Source organism: Cygnus olor, chromosome 12 (genome assembly GCF_009769625.2).
Source record: "Cygnus olor isolate bCygOlo1 chromosome 12, bCygOlo1.pri.v2, whole genome shotgun sequence".
NCBI classification, from domain to species: Eukaryota; Metazoa; Chordata; class Aves; order Anseriformes; family Anatidae; genus Cygnus; species Cygnus olor.
Window position 1 is genome coordinate 19,609,651 of NC_049180.1, and position 7,237 is coordinate 19,616,887.

At 36.5% G+C, this 7,237-nt stretch overlaps 1 long non-coding RNA gene across 1 annotated transcript; it reads right to left on the bottom strand.

Moving 5' to 3' along the window:
• Nucleotides 1–233: 233 nt before the first annotated feature.
• LOC121076512 lies at nt 234–1,827 on the bottom strand. Its single transcript, XR_005823546.1, has 3 exons — nt 1,554–1,827; nt 1,380–1,479; nt 234–314 (listed from the first exon to the last, which is right to left on the bottom strand). It is a non-coding gene; the product is annotated as an uncharacterized LOC121076512 (long non-coding RNA).
• Between the last annotated feature and the right edge of the window lie 5,410 nt (nt 1,828–7,237).

Sequence of the window (7,237 nt, forward strand, 5' to 3'; positions counted from 1 at the left end):
ATTCATAGGCTTTTTGGGTGTGAGTATGAATGTAATTATAGCAATAAGAAGGCTGGTAGACTACATGTTTCTTTCAAAAATATTAAATGGGCAGTCAAAAGATGACTTAAAGTTTTAAATTGGTCCAGTCCTCTAGAGATAATATTAGAAAGCTTTTTGATCAGAAAAGCCCTGTGTCATAGAATGTTTGCTTTCACTCCCCCCACTCCACCCCACCCCCCACCCCCACTGAGTACATCTACAGCATGCAACACTGGCTTTTTATTTTGTAAGAGTTCATCCAGTCCTGCTGTTTTTTCCATCAAAGTTTTCATCTCTTCATGGAAAAAAAAAAGTAATTGGTTGTGGTAGAAGTCATTTGAGGGTCAAAAATCAAGGAAATAGGTTCTAAGCGGGGAGTAGGCATTAGGAATTAATGCCAACCCTTAAGGAAGAGAGGTCCTGGAAATCTGATGAGCCTTTGGCTCACAAAATGAAAACAGCATCTAAGCCATTTGAACTGTTTCTCTTCCTAAGCAAAGTAGATTATACCTTCACCTCCCTACCTCCTCCCAACATTTTGTTTTGATACAAATATGCTTGTAATTATGACATGATGTTTTTTATGTCTCATAAGCAAAGGAACACTGCTCTGGCTTAGACTGCCAGCAACAATAAGCAGCATTGGGTTCTACAGTAAACATTATAAAATGAGAAAAAATGAACCAAAAGCAAGAGAAACATTACAGATAATGGTGCTTATATTTTGTATGTAGTAGGCACATGCTGATCATTAGTGGTATGAGGTGGAAAATTTGCTTTCTATAAAAATAGAATTTTGAAATTGTTTTAAAATCTTAATGGCTGCTTTTTTTGCATTAACATCAATATTGTAAATACTTTGTTGCAATTTCTGTAATGCTTTTATTGAAAACCTTACTAAGAAAAAAAATCTTTTTTTTTTTTAAAGTATTTTTAGTGAGTGAGAAACTTCATACATTGTTCGCATGTTTGCAGTAAGAAAAAGAAAGGGAAGAGAGAGGAGAAGGAGAGGAAGGGCAGAGTCCAATATTTACTAGAAATAAACATTAGGTAAAAATATGAGAGAGCCTACAGAGTCACTGCAAAAACAGGGGGCAGAATTCTTTAAAACACAGGTGGGATGGAAAAGCTCTTCATTTGTGGCACTTTCAAGCAGCTGTGAGTGGGATGTTCGCAACTGCTTTGTTTCTCTTTTGTTTGGTTAGGTAACAAAAATAGTTTAATTCTGCACTCTGAAAGCAGAACAAGCAATGAATTTGTGACATTGTGACTTAAGCGTCAAATCTTTTTACTTCTCCCTGATTTTTTATATGTATTTGTTCCTTTACGTGTACTTTGTCAGTATTGTTAGAACTTACATGCTATGTGGCTGGCTGGCTGAATATTGATGTGCTCCTAACTCTTGCTGCCAGGTGATTTCTTAAGAAATCTACTATTGCTTTCTTCATTTTCTTCATTCTGCTTAAAGTAAAAAAATAAAAAATAATCAATAATAATAATAATAAATGGGGCAGGATAAAGCAGGAGCTCACAGGCATGGTGTGCCTCTGGCTTGAATTAGTGATCAGTGTCTCGAGGGGCATGGCTGGTTGCTGGCACACATGAAAGCCCATGTCACAGCTTCTGTGTTCACCATGGGAACCAGGTTAAGTTGGCACTGGAATGGGCTGTAATCAGATCTAGTTTTCCTACTGTAGATATACTGAGAGCCAGTTTGGTGTTCTGAGAAGACTGTGGCAGTTTTAGTTTAATTTTAATATCCTGAGAACAGTATAGAGACTGAAGGCTGTGTCAGTAATAGGCTGACTAAAAGTAATTGGTTTGCAGGAAAAAACTTATTTTTTTTTTTCCTTTTACTGATGGTCTGTGAGACTTCCTGTAGAGCATTTCACAGTCCCCCTAATTTGAAACCAGATACTGCAATAAATTCACAATCCAGTCAGCGTGCACAGAGTAGAACTAGCAGGACCCATGTCATCCCCAAGAAAAGTTATGCCAGAGGATTCACAAATGAATTCTTGGTTTCACAAGAGATGAAACGTGCTGTCTGAGATTACTTAGCTAATGCTCCCTGGTTCAGTCATTGTTTGTGGTGTTGGGCAGTTCTGACTAATGTGAAAATAGCTTGTGGCCTTTAAGTTAGAACTAGAGATTAGTGCTCTTCTGTGAATGTAGGTGAATTGGATGAATATGAGGGCTTGAAACTGATGCTGCCTCACTTAGAAAGTTATATACAGATTTAGCTTAGGTTGACAGCAGCTGTGCAGCTCTAATGAGTATTTTTAGAATGCTATTTTCTGAAGAAAACCTGCAATGTATACTCATGTAATTTGTTATGTACGCCTTGCACTAATCATAATTTTGCTATGTGTCCCTTTTTGGAGTTGCTAACTGTAAACTTGGAGGGATGTTCCTGAGAAGGACCAGTGTCTTTTCCCCATCTCAATTCTGCATTGGATGATTTGCATTGGTAGCTAACACAGCATGATGAGCATAGTGCATAACCTTTTATACCGAAGTAGTAAGCCAAAACTTTTGGTTTTCTCTGTTTAGGAGGAAGGAAGACTATCCATTCTGGATTATGCAAGAAGTGGTAGTCCTCCTTGAGGTGGAGCAGACTATTCAGTCAAAATCAGCAAAAAGAGAAGGGAGAACATGCTGCTTTTGAGGATGAAGCTACGCTTCTTCCTGTCCCTTATGCGACTTACAGCCTCTCATTTGGAAGTGCTGTGTGGCTGGAGGAGCAGGTAAGAAAACTTCACAGGTTTCTCAGAAAACTGTCATTTATTTATTTATTTATTTTATCTGATGCATGTATAATATGTAACAAACTTTGCAAGTCTGAAATGGTGGTGTTGTATGTTCTTCAAGAGACCTGAGGGAGCTACATTGTCTACTCTCACATGAGAGGATGAGTTCTGCGGTTCAGTTGCCTTTCCGGCATGTGGTTAACGTTCTGCAACAGTAACTATTAGATGAGGGGATAGGAACCTCTCTCCTGAAGGTGTGAGTAAACCCTGTTAGATAAAGCAGTTATCTCATGAATGTATTTAAGAGGTGCTTTCAGGATAGGGATTTATGGTTTTGTTTTACAACACAACAGGAGCCTGACCCTAATCAGGCCATATCTGGACTCTTAGCTCTTTTAATTTCTGTAAGTCACTAACTGACTGGAAATAGCTTGAATCAGTAAACATAAGAAAGTTGATTCATGTTCATATGCAATGTACTTTCTAATTTCTGCATATTTATATCCTTATACACTGCCGTGTTAAAAGAAAACCTTATAACACTCTTAACCTCTGTATAAAACATGTAGTTAGGTTATCAGAGGCCTTAAGGAACAAAACATTCATTATATCCAGAATCTTCAAATGCATAAATATAAATATCAGTTTAATGGTTTAGGTTTTACAACTGTGGCATTGTTCTGTCATGCTTCTGAAATGAGAAAAAAAATTGCTTCTGCTCTTGCTGGTAGATTTGCTGGTTCCTACAGTGCTTTTGGAAGATTTGGAAGATGCTATTTAGTTAAATTCAGATTCAAAGAATTCTTTTCATGCAGTTACATGAAACAATTACATTCAGGGGAAAAAAAAAGAGAGAGAGAGAATAAGGACACAGGGTGGATAAGGTCAATTTTTGTAAGCTTACAGTGTATACAGCATTTTATAAAAGACATCCTGGAAATATGGTTTCAACTTTTTAAAGCATAGCTAGCTTTGGATCAGAAAACTATGACAGGGAGGCTTACCACTCTAAATTCAGTCATATAAATTGATTTGCTATTGGGGTTCTTTGGATTTTAGTGATTGCTGTAGAATTTAGGGCAATGCGATCTGGATCTGTTTAAATTTCCAGAAAACATACTGATTTACCACTGTGTTGGAACTGAAATTGTCAGGAATCCTATTATCTTTTAGGGTGCAAAAGTTGATGTCATGAAAAAGAAAAATATTTAAATTGTGATTTCTCAAGGCTTGTCATGGGGGTCTAGTAAAAGATACTCTCTCTCTAGAAACCCTGGCTTGCACACATTTTTCACTAAAGATGTGAATTACAGTATTTCTTGTATTCAGACATTTCAGTAGATGTCATGCTGTTTGTTTATAATTACAAATCTTAATCCTTAAAGGAACTATTTTGTTATCAAATTAGTCTCTGAATAATATGTGCCACAACAACAGTCACTAGTTCATCAAGGGTCTAAATACTAGACCCTAAGTTAAGTTGAGAAAAATCCCATTGACTTGAGCTGTATAGGACCAAACCCCAGACCACTAAATTTTCTTTGAGGTTGCTAGTATTTTTAGGGTGGCAGCTAATCTTGTCTTAAAATTTTCAAGAGACAGAGAAGTCAAAAATAGTGCTGTTTTACCTCCAAATTCTCTATGAAATAAAGAGAACAGAATGAAGTGCCTGGAGGGAGTGTAGTGTTTCCAGCTGTCACTGAACAGTAAATTGTAAGCATTTAGCTGAGGCTGAGAGATTTTTGCTTCTGTACAGGAATAAGCGTAGGTCAAACAGAGCATAATACGCAGAAGTCAGAGCTAACTTAAAAAGAATTATCGAAGATAAGTCATGGAAAGATTAAAAACCTTCATTTTTAGCAAAGCTGATGAGCTATTAGAAAAATATGACAGCACTAAAATGAAATGCTGCCATGCAAGGATTTAAGGGAATTTGCAAATTGTAACATGACAAAGCAGATACCTGCCTTTATCTGTGTAGCTAATGACAAGTGATGATAGTAATTTCTGAAATACTGAAGAAACAGGCTCTTTTGAGAAACAAGAAATTATTTTCTATGAAAAAATTGTAAGCTATGTTTAGCTGAACTTTAGCTATAGCATACTGACACTTGAAACACCCTAGAAAATACTTGATTTCAGACTAAAAGTTGAACAGAAACCTGTCATGGTCTTAAGTATTTTAACAGGTTCCATGATTTTTTTTCCTAATCTACTTAATTTTTTTTTAGAGAATTCTGGGTTCCAATACTATAGTTCCACAAGACTATTTATTTATTTTATTAATTTATTTTCCCTCTTCTGCATGTTGTGAGGGAAGTAATACATACTTCTAAAGTAACAGATGAACCGCAGTGAGGTGTCAGAGGAAAGGCAAACAGTTTTAATGGAGTAGGATTCTAATTCTAGATATTCCAAGTCAGACTCTTTCACAGTCCACCATTATTTCCCTTACGTGACTTATGATGTATAGCAGGTAAGTTAATATCTATGTACATGTGATTATTTCTAAGCAAAATTTCATTCCTCCTTAAAGCCAATTTCCTTGTGAAAGTGATTTTCCTTGTTTATGTACTTTGAAACTAAGGAACAGTAGCTCATGTTGGGCAATTTTTATTGTACCCCTTGAGGCAAATTAAATGATTAAATATGAAGAAATGTTTTGGATGTTGTATTGGACAAAGTCCTACCACCACAAGTGATTCTACAAGGAGTCTGCGAAGATGGAACACAAGTGGATTCCTTATATACACTTGCACCTGCACCAATCATAGGAACATGGGCATCAGGTGCCTTCACCCACTGTTTGATTCATGTCCCAGTGCCAGTTCTGTTCACAAAAAGTGGCCTCTGATCACTAGCTTTCCATGATCATTAGAAAACAACACAGTGGCATTTCTTGCCAACCCTTCCTTTTCCACAGCCTGTTCACCAGCTGTGAACCAGAGAGAGGAGTTTTAATGACCCTCTGTACACTTACTCTCATTAACTAGCACCTTCATTGAGGTCTCTTGGAGTCTTTTGCTCTGTACACTGGATTTTTCCTGATTTTAGGAAATCTGCCCAGCACAATGGTTCATAGGTTAGGCAAGAGTCCGAAATGAAGCTGAGTAGAAATTTATAAAGAATAACTACTCAGACTAGGACTCTTCAGCCACAGAATGTAATAATGCCACCTTGACAGTCCCTTTCAACATAAATCTGAACACATTTAAATCTATCATGTTAAACTGTTCTTTCTGTTTAACAAAGAGAAGGTAAAGCTTGCTTATTGTTAGTTTCTGAAGAGGTTACAGTGTAAGTCTGTGTGGTTAAATATATTAAAAAAATTACTAATTAGGCTTTCTGTAGTAATAGTTGCAGTTGGAATTATAGAGAATCTATAGAGAATAATTCATGTGACCAAAGTATTGTAGAACTTTCATTTTTGTAGACATATGGGACTGGGAAGAATGGTTTGACATGATCTTGTCTGAATATTGCTAAGCAGGCTCTGATGAAAACCATTAGCAGTTTTTTCACCATTTAAAACAACAACAAAAAAGGCAAACAGTGGTTCATATGAAATACAAATCTCATTTAAAAGTGAGAGTTAAGAAAAAATTCTGCGCTGCCCATAGCAAAAGGAAATGCTCAAGGTCCGTCTTCCATGATCACAAGTTAAATGTTGATTTCATAGTGCTCTAACACATCCTTCTCTGATTTTTTTCCCTGCTTCACACTGAAGTGTCAATCAAGAAAGCAGATTTAAATTGCTTCAGGTTGCAAAATCAAAACAAGAAAATAGTTTAAAATTTCTAATTAAAGCAGAAAATAAGGAGCTAAGTGTAACTGAAATGAATTTATCTAAAGTACTAACAGTTCGTGGTAACCAAAGCTACTGCGAGTGTCGCATTCTCAGTACGAATGCAGCTCCTTAGTTAGCATGATCTTTTGTTTTTGTTTCTTTTCCTTCAGGTCCAACTGAACACATCAAAGCCAATATTGCATTATAGAATTCTAATGAGACGAAGCATAAAACCAATCTAATGTTAAAAAGTTCAACATGCCTGTCTCTCATAGGAAAACTTGTAATTGGAGTAAAAATATTGAAAAGCAGTGTTCCATTTTTCTATTTACGCTTAAAAAGTTGAAGGAAATGTGTTGAGAATCCACACAGCCTAGAGATCTTTAACAAATTGTCTTTTGGTGGTATAAGGAGCCAAGTGTGAACTGGAGCTGCATTATAAAGTTAGTGAACCCAGAAAAACAAACAAACATTTAACGCATGCAAGTCAGCTCACATTAGCCCTGAGATTTCTCCAGTGTGGAGCTGGCAGTTCTTTCTGATCGGCCTCGCCTTAGACACATTAGTTGCAACAGTGAAGTGTCTCGCTTTACAAATAAATAGTTTTCATCCAGAAGATAAGAGGTACTCAGGCAGGTAGCTAAAGAATTTTTTAGGTGGCAAAAAAAAAGTGAAGTTT